Source organism: Sinohyriopsis cumingii, chromosome 11, assembly GCF_028554795.1.
Source record: "Sinohyriopsis cumingii isolate HCF-2022 chromosome 11, ASM2855479v2, whole genome shotgun sequence".
NCBI classification, from domain to species: domain Eukaryota; kingdom Metazoa; phylum Mollusca; class Bivalvia; order Unionida; family Unionidae; genus Sinohyriopsis; species Sinohyriopsis cumingii.
In genome coordinates this window covers 53538835-53563136 of record NC_142971.1, presented here as the reverse complement: position 1 = coordinate 53563136, position 24302 = coordinate 53538835, and positions in this window count along the sequence as shown.

Below are 24302 nucleotides of genomic sequence, written 5' to 3'. Positions count from 1 at the left end.
GATTATTATTAATATTGCAGACGACAAATGATATCTCTTCAGAATAAAATTTGTTGTCGAACATGTCAGCGAAGATGGCCCAACTTGGATTATTCGTAAAAAACTCGACCTTGTTAATAAATCACGGCTGAAGAAATCACCAGTGTGGACAAAAACTCCAAACCAGGCACGTTTACCGGAATAGACAAACCATGCTACAATAACGCGTATCATGTGTCCGCCGTGGTTTATGCACTATACCGCTGTTGTTGTTGAGTTTAATTATAGTGGCGTGCGCACAATTGTGCATGTGCCACTTTTTTCTGACTGCACCGCAGCCTACTAGTTGTTCCTGGGGAAGGGGATGGTGCCACCTCCCCCAGGCTTTTATGGATTCAAGGAACCATGATAGTTTGGCCTCAATCTGTGGGTCCATAAAGGTCCCTACAGTTGAATGGTTGGCTGTCATTAGTGGGAAGGAGAGCTCGGGAACGGTCCTTCTTGCTTTACATCGCTGGTTTCTTGTTGCATTTGCCTGGTGTTTCTTGCAATTTTTTTTTTTTATTTTTCGATTTTTTTTTTCTTCTTCAAAATGTTCTAAAAGGGGGGAGGATGTTCTATGCTGTTTACAGAGGTTCTTAGTAGAAATCATGTATGAAGAGAGATTTTCAAGGTTATTATGGTATTACTAGTCGAGGTGCTTAGGGTGTGTTTCTTACGTTATGCTATTTATAAGTTTTTAGATATTACCTCTTGAAGTTATTTATTAATTAATGTTTTTAGAGATTGAATGTTATTTATACTTTATTTAGCAAGAGATCGGAGTCCTAGCCGATTACACGGTTCGTTAAGGATATCTAGGACCGGAATCCTAGCTGATTACTCGGTTCGTTAAGGACATCTAGGACACCCGATTTTGCGGTTTCCTTAGCTTTTTATAGGTGCTTCGTAAGTGAATTATTTATTAATACTTTTATAAAATTGAATGATATGTTACGGGTTTTTATGTCGTGGCTTCTGAATTTATTTAGCTAGTTACAGGGTCTTTTGGTTTCTTGGGGATAGTAATTATATTTTGTTCCTAAGTCCTGCTGAGTCTATGAATTGATTTATATTTTTATATGCTGATTGTTTATTTTTATTAGAGTCCATAAGTAACTCTGGGTATGTGTGTGGTGATCCAATCTCTTTTTGGTTTTTGATAAATATTTGCCGAGCGGGTTGATATTTTGGGCATATATTGAATACGTGGTGTAGATCTTCGGTGGTGTGGCAGTTAAAGCAGTTAATGGTTGCTGGTTTGGGTCCTATAAACCTTCCAAAACTGCTTGCTAGTTTAGTTTTTCCAGTTATTATCCTGTTTATGGTTTTCTGTTCTAAATAGGTACCCTTAGGTAGCTGTATGTTCCTATCTACGTTTTTTTGGGTTTCATGGTGCTTTTTACCTTTTGTGGAGGAGTTCCAAAAATCTTACCATGTTTGGTCTATATATGTTTGTGCGAAGCTTATTGCTTCTGTAGAGCTATAGTTAAGCTTGATAGAGTTTTGATCTCCTAGTTTTGTTTTTGCAACTTTGTCTGCTGTTTCGTTGCCAGAGATTCCAATGTGCGACGGTATCCACATGAGCTCGACTAACTGATGTGCTGTGGTGATATTGTCGATTAATTGGCATGCTCTGTCGAGGAATTGTTCCCTCGAGTGTGTATTGCGATTTTGGATCGATTTGATAACGCTTAGCGAATCGCTTATAATGACTGCTTTAGGTATTTTGTTGTCTTTGATCCATTGTAGTGATTCAAGTATAGCCCAGAATTCAGTGGTGTAAATGGAGCAATAGTCAGGTGATCTGGATCCCGTTTGTATATTGAATTCAGGGATGAATATTGCTGCTGATGTTCTTGGTAGGTTGTTTGTTTTTGATCCAGCGGTATATATTTTAACATAGTCCGGGTATTTTTGGTTGATTTCGTTTACCAGTACAGGTTTTAGTAAGATTTCTTGTCCTTCTTTATTGCCTAATTTGGTAGCTTCAATGTTAATCCTTGGTGGTTTTTGTAACCATGGTGATTTGTTCTGGTCTGTATTGTTTGTTACCTGTTTTTTTAGTAGAGGTATCTTTTCTCTTAGTTCAAGGATCACTTTGCTTGAAGACCACTTTACACTTATTTATAGCTATTTTGGTGGGATGGTTGTCTGGGTGGGTATCTAATCGAATGGAGTATCGGAGGAGCAGTTCTTGCCTACGTAATTTTAAGGGTAGTTCTCCTGTTAGTGTTTGTAATTCTTCTAATGATGTTGAGGTGAGTGTTCCTGTGCATAATAGTAAGGCTTTTCTCTGGATAGTGTCAAGTTTTGTAGTACAGGTTGCTTAGCCGAGTTATATGCTTGGCAACCGTAATCCAGTTTTGATCTAATTAGGATTTTATATATCGTGAGGAGGGTTTCCTGGTTGGATCCCCAGTCAATCCCTGTGATGTTCCTGAGTAAATTGAGATCTTTGTTACAATTCTGGGTGAGTTGTTCAGTGTGCTGTTTCCATGTGAGGTGGTTGTCAAAGAACATTCCTAGGAATTTTACTACTGTTACGTATTTGATTAATTGATTTTGTATATAGAAGTTTGGATAGACTAGGTTGTTATTTCGTTTGGGGGTGAATATGATTGCCACAGTTGTTTCATGAGATATTTTGAAACCCCATTTGTCCGCCCATCTCCCTATGTTGTCTAGGCTCTGCTGGATTTCTTTAACTACTGTGTTATTGGCAGGATTTCCATTCTTCCATATGCCACTATCATCTGCAAATTGTGACAAGTTTATTTTTGCGGAGGCTGCATTGAGGTCAAGGTCGTTTACCATTAGGTTAAATAGTAAGGGACTTATTACACTGCCTTGCGATGTTCCATTTTCAAGTGAAAATTCTTCCGAATGGGTGTTGCCTATTCTTGTGGTAATTTTCCGGCCTGTGAGGAAATCGCCAATCCAGTTGAACAAGCGTCCAGTTATTCCAAATTGGTTTAATTTGGCCATTAGTCCATTGGTCCATACTAGGTCGAACGCTTTTTCTAGGTCTAAAAAAACCGCTATGAGGTTGCGATCGGTTTTCCTATGTGCGTTAAAAGCTAGTTTGATGTCTGTTTCCAATCTGAGAAGTTGGTCAGTGGTGGACCGTTTGTTCCGAAAGCCACATTGATTTATGGAGAGTAGGTTATTGTTTTGTAGGTGGTGTTTTAACCTATTTGCGATTATTGCCTATTTTTTTTGTAAATATTGTTTATAAGGGAGATGGGTCGGTACGAATTTATGTTGTTGGGATCTTTACCTAGCTTGGGGATTGGTATTACTATGGTCTGTTTCCATTTGGTCGGTAGTTGGCCTTTATCCCATATCCTACTAAAGAGTTTGATTATGGCTATTGTTATATTGATAGGTAGTTTTTTGTAGATAATGTAACCTAACTGATCCTTACCAGGGGATGTTTCGTTTTTGGATCGTAGGGCTATCTTCCATTCATGTACTGTGATGTCGCCATTTAGGTGAGATTCTTTTGTTTCTTGGTCTTGAAACATTTGAGGTTAGGTTCCCTCCATTAGTTTTTTGTGTTCTTGAAAGTTTCTGGTGTGATTATTGTTGCTACTCATGTTCGAAAAATGCTTCACTAGGAGGTCTGCCTTATCTTTATTTGTTATGGCATTTTAATTTTTGGGGCTGAGGTAGTTGCTTTCCCTTTTATGGCTTTTATCTTGTCCCATATTTGTTTTGAGTTTGATTTTAGACTCAATTTAGAGCAAAAGGTTTGCCATAGATTAATTTTAGCAGTTTTTATAGTTTGTTTTAGTGCTTTTTCTTTATCTTTATATTGCTATACCGCTTAAACGATCCTGATATTAATGTTCTCGATGGGTGGTGCAAGCATCAATGCCTCCACCGCTGGCACGTTCAATTGCTTAGCCCAACCTATCAGGAAGCATTTTATAAACTCGAGATGTGGAAACAGACTAATTGAATCGAGAATTTAAACAATAACACAATGGGAAGATTCTCTGATCAACGGAGCTAAACTAAATGACGTAGCAGTGTTGGATAAAAACATTGAGGTTTCCGATCCTGGTAAAAACAATTACAAACGAGATTTTGTATAATTCAGGCATATACCGTAGTGACGGAGCCCAGATAGCGATTGTTGACCATAAAAGTCACGCCTGAACTGAATCAGTAACAAAGATACCGCTGGAAAGAACAATACAGTTTTATGACGGTGATATTTTTGAGGAGATTTATAATATTAGCGCACGTGGCCATATATATCGGTATGGCTATTTCACGGTGATGACACAACTTTTTTTTTTCACATGATTCATATGCCACAGATGAAGCAGCATTCGATTGATTTACCCTATCGTCTGCTATACTGCTATACTTAATCGGGAGGAATTTCTCCAACGTTGGATGAAACTGATTGTGGTAAAATATGACGATGATAGTGACCAATATACACAATAACTGTTTTACCACGTCGTCTGTTCTGACTCATATAACTCAACAAGCAAATTCATGGTATCTAACTCCAAACGAATTTCTCGACGATCTATCACGATCTTGTGTTGACAGCGTGTCATTTGTACCTGTCTAGTTTTCTTGGATACGGTGAATGTTACCCGTATTTTGAACGATTCGGTCATTCAATACACGAAATGGTCAGAATAGCGATAAAAGGTAATCTTACCGTGGACTACGATCTGACTAAATTTGAAGAGAATGAATTACTCGAGTTCCAAGCGAGTATTCACCCGGTTGTACACTTCTGGTTTGGTCGTCATTTTAATAATCGGACAAAAACATTTATCTGAACGACTGTTGCGCAAAAACTCAAGGTGGCTGGACTCCAATAGTGCTATTACGATACATGTTGGACACCAAGATCCTTACATCGCTGACTTCTGCGATAATTTAGTAAAGGCGGACGAGGACAGTTTGGCTGCTTCACAATAATAAAATATGTGCAAAATAATTATCGGAAGTTCACTTTCTGTGCGTCATCTGATAATAAACCCTGCTGTACAAGATTAATCATGGATCCGGCAGAACTAGATTTTATGATCGCAGATACGGCATCGCGAGGTATTTTAGTTTCGCGGCAGCGTGAGTGTTTAAGTGAAGGAATATATATTGGCACAGTTGTTAGCAACTAAGATGGGCGATTCGACGCAGTTCACTCATCTGAGATCTTTGATGCTCGCATATTCGTCAATAAATTTGTTATCGATGATTAACTGGTTTTCAGCGGATGATTTTAGGGTTCGCCAAGGATTCTATTTATATAAGTCGATCGATAATCGATCTTGTGAAACCATATATTGAACAACTACGCTTTCTGCTGACTTTGCCAACACACGTTGCGTATTTAGAGAATACAGCGTGAACAATACGTAATTATTCTGAATCGGCCAATTTTAAACCTCCTGCGGTGTATTACCGAAATGATAAATTGCCAGAACCATCATCTTCTTAGTCAGTGAATGCCCCAGTCACGAGATACAGCACAGTCTGTCTTAATGGTTCTGGTCGTTCTGGTAAAATAACACATGCGATAGAATTATTAAAAAATCGGATATGATTGTGTTGACTCCAACTCACCGTCTTGCCGGAGAGATGAAGAACGTTGTGTTATTTCGTGCACATACCACTGCGTGTTCCGAATGCGCAGTGATGCGTGGACCCCCAAGTGAATGAAAGAAAAATATATACCGAGAATAATTATTTGGGACTAAATATGCACTGTGTCCAGAGCTATTTTAAAAATGTTTCACGACTAGCCGCCGACGAAAAACACGGCGATTATAATATGCGTCGATCAAGGACAAGCGCTGACGTTTACAGGGGAATCACCGCATGAATGGCTGCGAAATTATGCCTGCCAGCATGAATAAATATTGTATGACCATCAATCGCGCGAATAAACCTTACGACAGTTGAATTTGCTGATCCGATTACAGCCGGATAAGATTCAGTGTGAAATAATGCGTACCTTGATTCCGGAGACACCAATGTCTGATTTCTGGAACTCATAGCGACCTATGGATTCTATGTTATGAAATAACAATTCATTCGTCGCTGGGGCTAACAATCTTAGATACCAATATCTGGACTGACGATCGCATCGAATGGTCAACTTTAGTGTATTTGGCGGTGTCGAGAGTTACAAAAATGTCTAAATTGTGCATGACAAAGAAAACACGGTTGGTCGGGACAACAATAGTCCCTTGCATGATGAAGAAAAAGTTAGTTGGCTATACTCGAGATAACAAAAAAAAAAACCCAACCAAAAACAGCGTCAGTTTGATCTTGATGTTGAATTTGTCATGACGCTGGAACGAAAACAAACACTGCAACTGCTGTAACACACTAATGCTGTGGCAATATTTTCACAACAACGTACGACAATTTACCATGGACATAATCGATAGCTTCTCGGCTGTTGAATCTAATCTGTAGATTGGTGGTGTGCACAGTAGATCTTACCACGCCGAAAAGATCTTATGTTTCCTTACACTCCAGATGTAATCATTTGTACTGCGACGTTGATGTTCTCTTTTCTTGAAACAGTTTAGTACCGGCTAGCATTGTACAAGTTCGTAGTGAACAATAATTTTCATTTGGAAGTTTGTTGATGGTATTTAAAGCGCAGTGCATTTGACATTCAGGAATGAAGAGGCTTTGATTAAACCATTTTAATATGAAATTTTGAACAACAATTACAAATTTTAGTTTTTGCAAATGCGCCTTCATGAATTCTAAAAGTTTCATTATATTGTATGTGTTATCGTTGTGAATAGCTTAAATGCAATTAATTAGTAGCAGAAGGTTCGACTTTGGGACAGGTGTCTTATCATTGATGACGTAGTACTAAGAGAGCTTGGTAATTATGTTGTCATTGATGACTTAGTACTAAAAGAGCTTGAGAATCATGTCGTCTTTGATGACGTAGTACTAAGAGAGCTTGAGAATCGTGTTTTCATTGATGACTTAGTACTAAGAGAGCTTGAGTATTATGTTGTCATTGATGACGTAGTACTAAGAGAGCTTGAGAATCGTGTTTTCATTGATGACCTAGTACTAAGAGAGCTTGAGTATCATGTTTTCATTGATGACGTAGTACTAAGAGAGCTTGAGTATTATGTTGTCATTGATGACGTAGTGCTAAGAGATCTTAAGAATTATGGAGCTGAAATGGAAGGAAGAGTCTTATGCAAAGGTTCTTGGATGGAAAACCGTCAACAGTGGTTTGAATAACCAAAATGTTTCACCTTTAACACCAATTCAGCGTGCATTCTACATCAGATTCCCATGCTAACGGTGTCAGGTCATCAGGGTATGCACCATCATGGAAACTGTAGATGTTCAATATACCAACTCTACATATTTCCACGTGTTGTTACGTATATTTGATTTAATTTATACTTGATTTAATTAATTTTTTGTAAGTTTGAAAATCTTTTATTTTTAATTTCATTACGTATCAAAGTAATGTAGTTTTGTTTACTAGAAATTTGATACTTTCCAGAAAATTTAGTTTGACCTGACCTTTTTATAAATACCTAATAAAAGAAACAGTTTCTTATTTTGACTTAGTTTCCGATCTTGATTCAGAAATCACTGAGACAAGTAAACAACTTTCTATTTTTATTTTATTCTTGGAAGAAAATGATTGGTTTTTATCAAGGTCATACTAGGAATACGTGATTTTTTAAAAATATGTAAACAGCATCTATTTCGCAATTCTGGGTTTTCGAAATTGCGCAGTAGTTAGTTTTAATAGTGATGCTTAGAGAGCTTTTTTTGTTTGGGCTTTTACTTTACACTGGAAAGTGTTTGTTTGTGACCAGTGTGAAATTACATTTTCATTTTTATTTACATTATTTGGATTCTAAAGGATACTTCTTTTTCCTTGAAATATTTGAGTGCTCATACAGAATTCTTGGACAAAGCCATTTCTTTAAATTTTATTCAGTATTCAACCACCGGAATATTATTTTCTATGGTTTAGAAAGGACTGTACATTATTAGTAAAATTTTTCAAAGTTGTTGTTTTCACTCGTTCTTTTCATATTGTTTATTAGAGCCTAAACACGTAACATAGGAATTGGGTGCTCGTCCTTGGTGTCGTGAAGTTTGGCTAAAATATTTCAGAAAACATTTTAGAAATTTGATTTCCCCTAGCTTTTTTAAAAATCTTTAGTGAAATCGGCAAGCTTTTTCTAAAATGTTATCAAAAGTGGAAATCTTTCTTTCTTGTCCTATCCAGGACCAATTAGATCTTTTAGCAAAAAAGAAGAATTAATTCAACTTGGCAGAAAACATCAGACTGAGGTAAAGGCGTCCTTAACGAAGCAAGGAATAAAAAATGTTGTGGTGCAGTACTTGGTAGAAAAGAATCTTTCTGATGAAAGTGCTTTGGTTTTGATCAGTAAGTCTGTAGCAGACTCTGACATACAAATAAAGGAATTATAATTAAAATACAAGATGGGATTGGGGTTGAAGAAGCTGGAAGTTCAGAAAGATAAAGATGAAAAACAAATGCAGTTGGAAGAAATAGAGAAAGAAAGACAAATGCATTTACAAGAAAAACAAACGCATTTACAATTTCAGAAAGAGAAGAGAGAGACATGAAAGAGATAAAGAAAATCTAATGCAATTAGATAAGGAAGAAAAAGAAAGACAAATGCAGTTACAAGAAAATCAAATGCATTTAGATAAGGAAAAAAGAGAGAAAGAGAGGGGATATCAATTTAGAATAAAAAAAGTAGAGCTGTCAAGTGAAAAGCACATACCCACTTCAAATACAAATTAAAGTTTAGATGTTACAAAAAATATGAGCTTAGTGCCCCCTTTCAGAGAAAGAAACGTAGACAAATATTTTACTCCTTTTCAAAAAGTTGCTGAAAATCTGAAAGGGACAAGGGAACATTGCACTCAATTACTACAATGTGTACTTATTGGTAAAGCTAGTGATATTCTTTAACTCACAAAATTCATATTGTAAATAAAAATAAGTCTTTCACTCAACAGTCTTCTGGCAGAAAAGTATTTCAGCCTAATACAAGCCCTTCTAAAACTCATACTGTTACAACTTCTAAAAATCAAGCTTCTGATCAGCTTGATTCAAGATCCTTGTCTATTCCTACGTGTACCTATTACAAGGAAGAAGGACAGGTTATTTCTAATTGCTACAAACTGAAAATTAGGCATCAGAATCAAGACAGACCTATTCAAAATGCTCTTATTTCTAAGAGGTCAAGGTCACGGTCATGTATTGAAAGCAATACATTTGTTTGGTCTAATAAACCCCAGTCTGATTTTATTATGAAGAATTATGAACCATTCATATCGAAATGTTTTATATCACTCTTGGGTGATTCAGCCAATCCTATCCCTATTAAACGTTTATTGTCAGGGACTTTGTCTTTTTCTGAGAAGTCTTCTTCTAATGAGAGGGTTATTATTCAGGGAGTAGAGTGCGGCTTTGTTAATGTTCCTCTCCTCTGTGTCAATTTCTCATCAGACGTATTCTCAGGACCCGTGACAGTCGGCACAGGGCCTGTTTTACCCGTTGAGGGAATTCATTTATTACTAGGCAATGACCTAGCTGGAGACAATGTTGTGGTTAATCCAGTTGTAACTGACAAGCCTTGTTTGGATCAGAAATTCGATTCAATTGAAAAAGAATTCCTTGATTTATTCCCAGCTTGTGCAGTTACCAGAGCTATGGAAAAGAAAGCGCTGGAGAATGATGTTGATAAGGAGAGCATTCCTTTGGCTGACAGATGTATTGGTCAGCTTTTGATGAGGTTACTGTCACTCCTTGTTTGGAGCAGTCAGAAGGTATTGATCACAGTGATCCTCTTTTAACTACTCATTCACTTGATTCTAATCAGGGTGACACACGACAATCACTTGTCGTCGAACAGGAAAAAGATCCTGAGATCTCCTGTTTCTTTTTCCCAAAGGGTCATTAGTGAAATTGAAGCTACAGAAGTTCCTGTCTGTTGTTTCATTTAAAATGGAATTCTTACGAGAAAATGGAGACCTCCCGAGGTACCTTGCTGGTGATGAGTGGTCAGTGAATTATCAAATTGTAGTTCCTAAACCTTACAGACAGAAAATACTTTGTCTGGCCTATTAAACTCCTTTGGCTGGTCATTTTGCGATTAATAAGACTTATCACAATATCTTGACTCACTTCTAGTGGTCAAATTCAAAAGTGATGTTGGTAAATACTGTTGATCGTGTCATACTTGTCAAATGGTAGACAAAAAAATCCAATCAGAAGATACATAAGGCTCAGCTACAACCTATTCCTGCCTTTGACGAACTTTTAGTAGAATTATGGCAGATTGTGTTGGTCCCTTACCTAAGACCAAGTCAGGTAACCAATAACTGTTGACCATTATCTGTGCATCAGCAAGGTTTCCAGAGGCAATTTCTTTGAGGAATATTAAAACTTTTTTAAATACACTATTTGGCCTTCCCAAATCTTTCCAATCAGGTGAAGGGTCAAATTTTAAGTCTGTGATTTTCCAGCCTATTATGCTTAAATTTTGCATCCAACAATTCAAGTCAAAAGCGAAATTATGGTTTGACATAACTATAATGGAGATAATTTTTGTGTCTGGTAATATTGGGGTTCTGTCTCTCTTGCTAATTTTTCAAGATCTTCTTCCGATTAGATTTTACGGCTCTTACAAAGTTAAGATGAAAATGAATTAGTTAAATTGTAATATTAGTGCTCCTGGGATCTAAACAAATTAAAAGATGACCAGTATATTGAAAGAGATGGTCAGGTTAAACATGCAATTAATTTAGTTGTACCTGTTCAACTCAGTGAAGATTTAAATGAAGGAATATCATCGGATTCTACTGAAACTGGAGTGACAAATCTTTGGAATTCAGAAATTATGAAAGATCTGGATCAGAATCCTTTACATTTGCATGTGCAAGAAAGAAATGAACTCAGTTATATTTTGAATACGAGCACATATTTCCAGATGTTCCTACAAGAACGAACAAAATTTTCTTTGACGTTGAAATTGTAAATTCTAAACCTGTGAAACAACACCCGTACAGGATGAACCCTTTCAAATAGGAATACTTGAAAAAAAGAAATTCAGTGTTTACATGAAAATGATTTTATAGCGCCCAGTAAAAGTGGGTTCACCATGTATACTTATTCTAAAACCAGATAAAACTTTACATATGTGTATTGATTATAGGAAGGTGAACAGTGTGACAAAATACAAATTCATTTCCATTACCTGAAATCGATGACTGTATTGATGACATAGGAAATGCCAAGTATGTCACCAAATTTGACCTTCTGAAAGGATTCTAGCAAATTCCACTAACGGAAAGAGCAAATGCAATTTCTTAATTCGTGAATCAATATAAAGAAATGCCGTTTAGGACGAAAGGGTAGCCAAGTACATTTCAACGTCTCATGAATATCATCACCTCAGATCTAGAAAATTGTGATGCTCACATCGATTATGTTATCATTTACAAAGACACCTGGAAAGGACGTTTATCAACAATCCGGAATTTGACAGACTCACTGATGCATGTTTAACAATTAATTTATCTAAAAGTGAGATCTGCCGTGCTAGTGTAACTTTTTTCGGACATCTTGGGAAATGGAAAAGTTCAATCTATAGATGCTAAGGTGAAGGCTATCTCTGAATTCCCAGTGTCTGTAAATAAAAAGCAACTGTTGCGATTTTTATGTGTGGCTAGATACGATCGGAAATTTTGTTCCAATTTTTCTATAATTACTGAGTCTCTGATAAATTTACTGAGTAAGAACAACAAGTTTCTTTGGACTGAAAAAATGTCAGGAGGCTTTTGACAAGTTAAAAGCCATACTTAAAAGCGCTCCAGTTCCTACAGCTCCAAATTTCATCCAATCATTTAAATTGTATATTGATGCAAGTGATTTTGGGGTTAGAGCAGTGTTGATTCAAGAAGATAAAAATGCTATTGATCATCCAGTATGCTATTTTTCTAAGAAATTGAATTAACATCAAATAAATTATTCAACAATCGAGAAGGATTGTTTGGCTTTGATATTGGCATGACAACATTTTTAAGTTTACATTAGGTCAGCTCCTTCTCCGATTATTGTGTTTAGTGACCACAACCCCCGTGTTTTCATCAACAAGATGAAAAATAACAATCATAGACTACTAAGATGGGGTTTGTTGTTAGAAGAATGTGATATTGACATCAGGCACATCATAGGAAAAGATAATTTAATAGCTTATGCACTTTCCCGTGTGTAGAAATGTAATATTTTATGTACAGTGTGTATATTTCTGTGTAGTTCTCCTTACGTTTTTCTTGAACCGCATGTACAATTAATCTATGGTAAAAAGAAAGCTTTATCATTTAAATCTTTCCTTTTCCTGATGGGGGAAGTGTTACATATATCTGATTTAATTTATATTTCTTGTTTATTGTTTGCTTTTCAACTTTAAGTTTGTTTATTCTATTACATGCTATTGTAATATAATCCTGTTTACGTGATTTGGAAATTCTTTCCAGAAAATAGTTTGACTTTGACTGATCATTTATAAACATTTATTTTAAAGTAAAATGATTGGTTTTTGTCGAGGCCATGCAAAAAAATCCTGATGTAATCATGATCACATGACCCTCATACGGGTATCCATTCTGCGTCTCAAAATTACTGTATACCATCGTTTTAGAGAAATAATCTCACTCTGGGCTTAAAACACTTGATGTTAAATCGTTTCCTTCTTTTTCAGCCAGTTTTCGTGTTATATGTTACTTTTCTTCACATTATTTGGATTCTAAAATATTAATTCGTTTCTCTGTAATATTTTGAGTGCTCATAAAGAATTCTTGAACAAAGACATTTCTTACAAATTTTATTCAGATTTCCAACACCGGAGTGTTTTTTCTTGTGTTTCTAGAAGGAACTATAAACAACAGTACTGTACAGGATACAGCATACGTCATCTCTTGCCATCTTGGATTCTTCGTCAGGACTCGAATTTGAATTCATTAGAACATTTCATTATTAGGACTTCTAAAATTTTATTCGTGGATTATTCTTGGATTATTTTTGGATTTGATTTTTAAAACCGTAAGTTCTTTTTTTTTCATTTCGAGCCTAGACACGTAACATAAGAGGTGCATCAATCGGAATTATTGTCATGGCTATATCGATAGTAACAGGTGTCTCTTGTGGTGCTAGCAAATTAATTTCGAGGCGACTACTTTCACGAGTGCGTATTTATTCAGAATTTCTTGCAGCAACAAAGAGCAGTCTCAATACGACCAGTAAACTGTATTTATTGGGGCAGTCAAGGATAAAATGATCAGTGAGGAGAGGTTGAGACTTTGCTGGCGGAAATGGATAAATCATGGACAAATGCGAGCACAAATAAGAAACAGTGCAGATTTAGAAAAAGTAAAATTGATTCCCGTTTGTTCTCAACCACTGTCATCTAACTACGTACTGCTACATGCATTATACCTATGAAGCGACTTGGTCTTAGAAGATACATTTCACAGGTTTTATGTTTTTCAAAAAATGTCTGAAAGCATGCAGGTAATTTATGTTCTTTGGATGATGAGGTTAAAGTGCAGAAGTCTTATGAAAATTATTTCATGGAAAAAATTTATAAAAAGAAATTCTTGTGTACAAGAAAAAAATGAAGCATTATATTTGTAATGTAATGTAAATATGTTTCCGCTATAGAAAATAAGTAAAGGTCAGAATATAAGAATAATCAAAATTTTGTTAGTAATCAAAACAAATCTCGTTTTTTTAAATGGACAAAACAGTTGCCCAAACAGAAGAAAATAAATGCCCTTTTTCAGGTGTAACAGATGTGGCTACACCAGTTATTAGGCCCCTGCTAGACAAAAACGACGCTAAAATAACTATATAGTCAGTTTATCCATCCATCTGTCAATCAAAACGTTTCTGCAATATAACTTTACTGGGAATAGTTTGAAGTCAACCAAATATTGAAAAGAACAACGTTCTGACTAGACCTTAAGCAAGTTCAGTTTTCAGTATTCTGAGACATTGTTTTACAGAAATTATGTCCCTTTATGGCTCATCTAACTGCTGTGTCTGCAGCATAACTTTACCAATAACTGAAGGATTCATTAAAAACTGACATGCACTTTTACAGGATGATATTCGACAGAGTTCAGTTTTTGTATTCAACAACATATATAGTGAGTCTTGGCCCATGAATGTCCTGGTTTCCACAGAGTAACTGTACAAAGGATTTTAATCAAATTTATTGTGATGTTTTATTTGATGAGACATCAGATGAGTTTGTTTGCCAGCATTCATCAAGGTCACGTACAGAACATCTTACGTTTGTCTTTCCATCATTGAAGATGATTGAAACAACATAATGATTACGATACTTCTTGTCTCCGTCAGTTAATTATTAGAGATGATGCAGACAAATCTAAAGATCAAAGGCTGGCTTTCACATTTGCACCGTATTATGGTTTGATTATCTGGGGAAAGAAAGTTGCCAAATCACTATGTCCATTATGAGACAAATGTTCAGCACGCAGAGGTAACAACTTGTCATTTCAATTCATTAGTTAGAGTCGTCTGGAAAATATGGTGTTCTTCAAGCTGTAATATATACCTTATCACACCGAGTTAGAAACCGATCATTTTAGTTTGTCAATTTAACATGTAAGGATACAATAGATATTTCTGAAGTTCAGATGTACAAAAACCAGATCAATAACATTTTATTTATGAACAAATATATTTAGCGAGAGGGACAGTGCGCTGATGATGAATGTTTGGATCATTCTGTCAGGGAATGATTCAGCTGTAAATGAATTTGCACAATTGGGATGTTCAACTCCCTGACATGATAGCTAATAATTACAATGCAGTAAAATTTCTTCAGAGAGAACTGCAGGAGCCCAGCGAAGTCTGGTCTATCCAACGTTGGGAATGCCAGGGGCAACCGTTTGGACTTCGCTCATTAGCTTTTGTTTGAAGGCGCAATAATAGCTCAGATATTAGATTACTGGGTGAATAAAACGGAATGGAATTCAGTGTATGTCCACAGTTAACGGACGTTTAGCAGCTGTTTTCCCCCCAAAGAATTTAAGAAAGTGGGGCAGCTCACCGTCTTCCATTGCATAATTAAAGAGATTCATATTAACAATACTCAAATAAGAAAGGTACATGTACAAGTATGAAATGCACTGACATGGCAAGAAATAGCGTGAAAATTTGCGCATATGATTCACTGCATTGGTTTACAGCTGAAATGACCATGGCACTCCTGTGGAAAATCTCTTCACAGCAAACTGTACGACTAAAACTCCCAAGTTGAAACATGTGGAGTTAGTACGGGCGTGCAGTGTCCATCACTTGCATATGAAACACCAAAGGGATCATATAAACAATGTGGGGACACTGATAACCGTGCACTGAGAAGTCGGATTCTGAGGATTGCTGTAATGAAAACAGCAGTCGATATACCATACATATACTGAAGTAAGTTGGTATGACGTTTGCGCATACAAGTTTCATGTAGCGTAGTACAGAGAGAGAGAGAGAGAGAGAGAGAGAGAGAGAGAGAGAGAGAGAGAGAGAGAACAAAATAAAAAGAAACAAAAGAGTGTGGCAACGCTTTGAATGCATGAAATCGGCATTGGGACAGATTGATGGGAAAAAGCACACTATGCAAGAAATGTCCAAAGTATGACATCGTGAAAGGTGAGAAGTGGGTGGTGTTTCCGTTGTTTAGAATAACTGCATCGGAACCACCTCACTAACAGATCGGCAAGTTATGGAATCAATGTAAAGAATATAGATGCAGAGCAAGAATAACCTTCCCATACCTCATCGTCCGATTGGCTTTACAGCATCTTAAAAAGTAGTTACATTTGGTTGCTGGCAATGACATGGTTTCTAGGGTAGACCCACAGAGTGATCCATCAATGAGCCAGAGAAGGATACATAATGTACGGACAAACCACCATAGAAAATAAAGTTCACGCTGAAACAGTACACCAGATACAGGTTTAATGCCTGTATGAATAGCCCATGAATAGATACATGGGAATTAGTAGGGCTGTTTAGAGTGTGTGATACTTGGAAGTTCATTAGAGTGTGTGATATCTGTATGTTGAACCGGAAATGGCTGAGATGAGGTATGTGTCGACACTGATAATCGTGATACTATGGTGAAAAAAGCTGATATTCAATACATGCGTCATTAAAGAGCGGCTATAAGGCTAGGGCATAATAGCTGTATACCGTTAGGAAACAAAAACATTGGGAGGCAAAAGCGAATGTGAATGCATAAAACTAACAGTGGCGTAAACGAAGGGAATGCAGCACTGAGACTATATGGATTATTTTATTGTGATACACCAAACGACCGCTAGTAAACCATCACAATTCAGGCCATCGGCATAACACCACATTCGAGAGTACATGCACATCAACACATTCGACATTTGAACTTATTTGGAATACCATTGGAATTCAGTTGGAAATTTATATTATTGGACTTGCAATAAAATTGTTTGGACCGTTTGGGATTTAATCTGCAACACCGTTTGTGTGGTATGGGCTTTGGATAGGAGTCAACTGTTTGATTGATAGTATTGGTGATTTAAAAACATTTGTAGGCTTGTTCGCCCTCCAAAATCTGTCCAGTCTGATCAAGGATAATGTTTTGTGTCTCGAATTACTAGAAAACCATATTAAGGATAGCAGATAACTGAATGTTGGTCACTTGAAACGGCGTATTAGTTAGTACGTGTATATTTGAAATTAAATTAAAGGGTATGGGGATGATGTTAAACATATGGACATTTTTAACATTACACTTCATCTTAGCGGTCATAGAAACTCCAAACAAAAAATTATAGTTAAGACGATATATTCTAATCTTTCAAATTAACTAGTGGTCCTGAATTCTTATATATTATCTATTTACTGGAATTAGGAGTTTCACACATCAGTTATCGTGTACTAGACTTTTCGCATGCCCAGTTATATTATTTCTCGATTTTGAACACCTCTAAGCTTTGGTCACTATCAATACTGACATGATATGTAGAATATAGTCTAAAACTTATTGATGGTGTTACTAGTAATACATATTATATTGCAAATGAGACATATTTGCTTAAAATAATTTTTTTTATTATTAAGAAAACAGTTTAATAGAACGATATATCTACACCAGAATTTGTTGGGACAATAACAAAAAAAAATTACACGTAAGTGAGGTTTTCTGTTTACCAAAATAACAGTTGGATCCTTTGACGTGCTGGTATACGAATGCTATTAAAACGCTGTTTAGTTTTGAAAATGTGCAGATGGTCAGAAAACATTCATGTAAGTAGACAGTTTAAAGAAGTACATTGAGAATCTGCCTCCTGAGCTACGAGAATTTTTCAGCACACGATAGGCTATACATGGCGGCCAGTATTAATGGTGGAGGAAGAACCCGGGAAAAGCCCGGAAAGAACCACCGACCCACGAGAAGTTACTGGCAAGCTTTCTCACATACCCACATTGGCTGAATCCGAGACTCGAACCCGCGCAGACAGAGGTGAGATGGTAGTGATCCGTAACGGAGAGCACTTTAGACCACTCGGCCACTCGGGGCCCCAGCTACGAGAATCTATTTACTACTAATTTGTATACATTCAAAGAAAACGCAGATAATAAATGCACCCAAAACAACATCGTTATATGAACGTTCCAATTACTTTAAAAGTGTTCAAAACATTTTTTTATGTGCTTTAAGATCTTGGCAGATTAATTTATTTTATATTGGGTTCAGTAATTTATTTGGGCTGGAAATTATTTAATCAAATTATTTAATTCAAGTTATTGTTCTCTGTAAATACAGAGTGCTCACAACAATGCTATTCTTGGACAGAACATTTACTACGATTTAGAGTGAATTCAAACCTGGAATTATTTTACTGTGATTCAACAAAAGATTTTTGGTACAACAACATGATACTTTCCACCACAGACACATCAAATTCGTCAGCGTTGGATTTGATTTGGATTTTCACTACATTTTGTGCAAAACATTAATTAGCATAACTTTTGTCAGTACTTCTAGGATCATTTTAGATTTAATTCGAAATACTATCAGTTCATTTCTTTACATTTTCATTTTCTATTCTTTGAAATAAATGATTTGCTGAATTTTAATAAGCTTGCTGCTTTTCTCTTTTTTCTTACTTATTTTGAGAACATGGACTTGTAAGACTGTTCATTTTCGTAAAATTCTGTTACCTTTTGCAAACAATCTCGCAAGACAATGCATATAGCCAACATACTTTATGTCAGTAAGACACCCCATATATGCATAAATGGTTCATTTTTGTTACCGTACTATCTTTCATAATTATCTTTGATACAGCGTTTGCGTAATAGTTTCTAATAGTTTGTTGTTTGTTCTCCATTATTATGTTATGTTTATCTGTATTTTCCAATTGAAACGCTAATATTCAGTCCATATCAAGTTAATGATCTGCCTAATTAGTGACATTTATTTCTTCAACAATATAACACATATATGATATTTCTCTGAGATTATAGATTAGATATTCAGATTATTATTAATGCAGGTACACATTTTTAATAATTGAATCTGAGTCTAGAACTTGGAAACTCCTGAACTTGTCGTCACCTTTCAATGTTAATGTATCATAGTTTTATTTATGCTAATGTTTTCTTGAAAGCTTACACACTCGTACCCTAACACCCGAAACAGAATCAGTCTTATTGTTGTGTTCAGTTTTTAATGTGTGTGAATGTACTTATTTAAATTATTCACTGAAATTACAAAATGATTATCAATATTTCTTGGACTAAATAATTGTTTTGAAATTATAGTGAATTCAGTGAAGGGCATTTTGAAATATATATTGTGATACATCAAAAGATTGTTAACTCATCGTCATACACATTCGAAACGATGTGCACATTCACACATTCGATTCCACAGGCACATCAACAATTCAATGTTGGAATTTATTTGGTCCACCAATGGAATTCAATTGGAACTTACATACAATAGGAGGACTATTTGGAATTTGATTTACAATACTGTAAGTTCTTTTATATTTATAAATTGTTACTTTGAAATCTAGGGAAATACATTATTTATTGAATTTTACAAAACTATTAGCTTTCACTCACTTCTTTTACTTAGTTTAATATCACAGAGTCAAAACAGTTGAAAGTCAACTTGTGTTTCTCATAGTAGTGATTTTTTTAAATATCTTTTTCTGAAATTAAAATTATCCGTGATACCAATAAGTTTTCTTTTTTTAATTCGCAATACTGTAAGTTCTTTTTAAATTTTCACTTTTCATTCTAGGGAAATTAATTATTTATTGAATTTGCAAAACTTGTTGGTTTGCGTTCCTTTTTGATACTTATTTAAGGACAATGAATCGTAATGATATAAACGTACATGCCACTTTGTGCCTAATATCCAATAGTTTATGGTACAGTAACGCTGTTATAGTCAGTATCTATAACAAGTACAAATGATGCCACTGAATGCTAGAAATCAAGCGTATTCCTATCAGTATCAATGTGCATGATAAATCTGGTTGACATCCGAAAGTCCAAAGTAAACTTATGCTGCTGAAACTAATTTTGGAGGGTGTGTAATCAATGTCCACACTTTGGGTAATGATAATTATGTGGAACACTGGAAATCCAGTCAAATTTGGATGAAATCCAACAAAGCTTAGTTAATGAATATGTACTTTAGAAATATTGCATGAAACAGACCAAAACCAAATTAAACATTTTCTCTTTATTCACGTTTATAATTAGATATGAATTGAAGGGTCTGTGCTAAAACTGTATAACCAAGAAATTACGGTGAATGATGTCTTGCTTGCATGGTCTGCATATTAAGCAAATAAAAACGTCTTCTCTTAACATGTCATCGATGATGACAAGATGTGGTTGACTTTTGTCACACACAATATCATCATCTTCGCGAATGACTTCTACAATTGAAATGAACTCTTCCATTATTTATATAAGTCACTTTTACGGTGGCTGAAGGACGATCAAAGATGTAATATGTGTTAAATCAAACGTTTTGACTAGACCACTTAATTTAGCAATCAAAATGTTCAAGGGATAGCGAAGATACAGCGCATCCCAACTGTTTTACGAACTAGGACGCAGCCAAGACAATAGTAATGAGAATTATAAGATTGCCACTAGCGACACAAGACGTTTTATACATTTGATACACTGTTTAATGTTTTTAAAAACGTGTGAAATTATCCACAAAATTACATTTCGATTTCAGTGTACAATAAATAAATCACGAAAACATACAACGCATACATGATTTATTGTATCAATAAGCCACAAAATAGAATCACAGAAGCTGCACGCATCGAGTGAGCTCAAGATTCTTGATCTTATTGTATCGCATTTAATCTAGGTCACGCTATGAAGTTATTCTAGTATCTGTGCAATTTATTATCTCTAATCTCAGGGAATGACATTTCTTTATTCTTTTTCATCTGCACACTGCTACTACTGCTGCTACAACTACGTTAAAGAAATTGAAAGTGGTTTTTCTTTGTTAAGTCCTTTGACTTCTTTTACCACTGTTTATAAACTGTTTCTAATTTCATACACACTCTCTCTATTTGTTCCACTGACTCTATGTTAACCTATTTTCTTGGATAAAATGCACAAAGGGAGCAACATATAGGGTGAGCAGACCCGAATTTCAGACCGAAATCAATCTTATTACGGAAGGTAAAAAATACAAGGGTCAATAACGGTAGAAATGGGAATGTAAATATACCAAATTTATGTGCACAATAAACTCTTCCTACGACGGGTAAAAAGTACAAGCGTCACTGAGGCCTCTGATCGTGTTATATTTTTTCCGTCAAATATATTTACCTGGGGTGTCACCGTACGTGTCTCAATGGTCAAGTGGTGTAATTAAATCATTATAATATCAATAATAACGCTAAACATGGAATCTCGTACAACTCAACTAGCTCGACAGCCACTAGATGCAATTAAGAAAGAAGAGCATCAGGAGTCTCGGGTGGAATTTACAGAAGGTGCAGAAGAGCTATTCAAACCAATTACAAAGCTACCTCATAGATTACATCGTCTACCGTGGATCGTCTTCTCGCGTTGGAACAAACCGCTAAAGCAACTTGAAAATTAGTAGAACTACACAAACAAAAAAGATTCTAAAAGAATCCAGGTGAAATAGCTGTGCTACATATCAACAAAAAACACAAAAAATACTTGAGCACCTACGTTCTGAAGTATCTGATGTAAAGGAACTTTTATAAGAACAAGAACAAGCAAGAGTCAGTACTGAAGTGAATGATAAAGTTACTGGGGAAAGTGTTGCCTCCAGAAAATAAATTGTCAGCGTGGAAGAATTATTTGCGTTTCCCGTGCATAGTTTTAATGAAAGAGGACAATTTTTAAAACCCGAGTACGCTGTCAGATGATGCTTTAGGTTGTGAAGCCTAGTACAATTGTATATGTCGCTTACACTAAAGAGTTGATCAGGACCGAAGTAGTGATACGAGATTTGTTGCATTTGATAAGAGAATAAGTAATTATCTTAGGCGGTAACAACAACAATCACGACCAGTATTATAACCACGGACAGTATTACAACAAAAACAATAGCAATCACTACAAAAACAACAATCACAGCAACCAGTCACAAAAGCAGGTAAAACAACAAGTAAGGAAAAAGAATTCAGTATTCAAAGTAATGTCGCTGAGCTATTCACACGACAGAGAGCATCACAACAGGGAGTGTCGGCACCATGACATATGTTCATCGCGATTCAGGAAAATGCAAGAATATATTCTCAGGAACGAAATCCAATGGTGTTTTTGACGCGCCTGGGGTTAGTGAGGTTTCTCTCAGAATAAATGGACATCAAGAACTTTCTGAAGATATATTATTGAAGTTTTGACACAATCATGCTGCACGTGCTTGTCATCGGTTGATGACATTTATGGTACGTGATCAGAATGTGGATTCTGGTTTGTAGATATCTCAGCGGTACTTCACAACATTACATCCGATCTATTATTTCTCACTGGAACACATGGATTTGTTCAGACAATCAGTCGTTGACATACATTTCTAAGCTCATGTAGCACAAGTACCTGCTACCATACCTGGTTCACCAGCTTTTCCTGGTGGTTACAGAGCAATCGCTCTTATACTCTCAGACAAAACATTGCTGCTTGAATGCTTTGGTGGACGAATGTGTTATTGATACTCCAATGGAAAACATGCAATTAAATCGTTCATGATATTATAATGTTATATCATCGTCTTAGTGTTACTCTTACTCCTGGTCAGATTTTAAAGCTACAATCAGTATAAAAAAGAATTGTGGAATAATTGTTTTGCTGAAATCAGTACAGATCGCAGGTGTTACAAATTAAATATCACTGCCAGAACCTCAACTCCGGCACTTCAATGACTCCAAACGATCAAAGACCGGCGTAAGACTTAATTTTTCTGCGGGTGCTATTAAAGAAGAGGTCCAGAAGGGTGGTATATTTCCACTTCTTGCAGTTATACCAGCGTTGATAGCCGTTGAAGCCACAGTTGTTGCAAAAGCAGCTGCACTTGGTGCTGCTGAAACTGTGGATGGGATGGCAACAAAGAAAGCGACAGGTCACCAACTCAAGACTTCCAAAAAAAGGTCTAAGACTGCCAGGAAAGGTCTAAGACTGCCAGGAACTTCCCATTCATCGTACAGTCAATCCGCACGCGGAACGGGTCTAAGACTCCCGGGAAACTTCTCTGATTCTTCCATGTCTAATTTTGATTTACTTGATGCTGCTAAATATTTAAACATACAAAATTTCAGAGGTGTTTTTATGTATGATCAATTACTCCCAAAAATCAAACCATGTCATTTATCTCGATAAAAGTTCTGGTCCATGTACTCATTGGGTTGCATACACGATTGATCCACGTGGAGTTGTTTATTATGGGTTGGCACCACCAGATGATTTTTTAAAGTATGTCAGCAGGATACAAAGCATTCCGCTTCAAAACACTCCAATCTGGTATTCAACATTAGCAACACAGACAATAACCGATTCGCCAATATGAAGCCGTTAAGTACTCGCTGTACTCTGTGCTGTATATCCCCGTCGTTTTAAACAGGTCTTAGTGTAATATACATGGTAAATATTTACGGAAGATTTGCTCGGAGATTTACCGAGGGCAAACCCCAAGGTGATTTATCCAAATATGCAACCCATGACCAGGTCAAGAATGAACTCGCTAAACATTTTAGTCTCACAAATGTAAACCAAAATGAAGTCGTTGTTTTTCAGAATACACAAGGACGACTAAAGATGATCAATATCCCGTTGACATATATTATTCTGCGGGTTCCAGTTGCGACCGAAGATAACTTAGTGATGTTAGCTAAAAACTGTAAAATTAAAAACTTAGAGGAATCAATTCTAACACTCATGAGAGAGAGTACTGGACGTATCAATTCAACATATTATTTATGGCGATATTATCATTAGTAAAAATACAATTACCAATGTGAAAGAACCAGTCAGACGATGATGTGGAAACAAAAAGATACGTCGACAGCAACAACGCCACGATTAGAATTGAGATCAATGATCGCTTACTATCCACCGGTGATACAATGCCTGGTTCTCTCAATATAGCTAACAATAAAATTACTGGTCATGGTCAACCAAAATCAAACGATGACGCTGCAACGGAGAAATACGTCAACAATACCATCTCGATGATGAATTCGGTAATTACAATCATTGATGGATTGAGTCCTGGCTTTTAAACACTTGATGGCATGTTATTTTCTTCTGTTGTGACTAGAATTTAAGTATTGAAGATTAATTCGTTTCTCTGGAAACATTATTGTATTCATACAGAAAAATTCTTGAAAAGGACATTTCATGAAAATTTTATTTGGATTTCCAAGACCGGAGGAATAATTATGTTCCTAAAAGGAACTGTATTCGTCAACACAGTACAAGCTACAGCATACGTCATCGCCTTCCATCTTGGAATTTTAGTCGGGACTCGAAATTGGAATCATTAGAACATTTCAAAATTATGGCTTGACCAATTTTATTAGTGGATTATTTTTGTATTTGTTTTTGGAATTGAATCTGGAAACAGTAAGTTCTCATATTTTTCATTTTTACAGTATTTTTCCAAGGAATTGAATTATTTTTT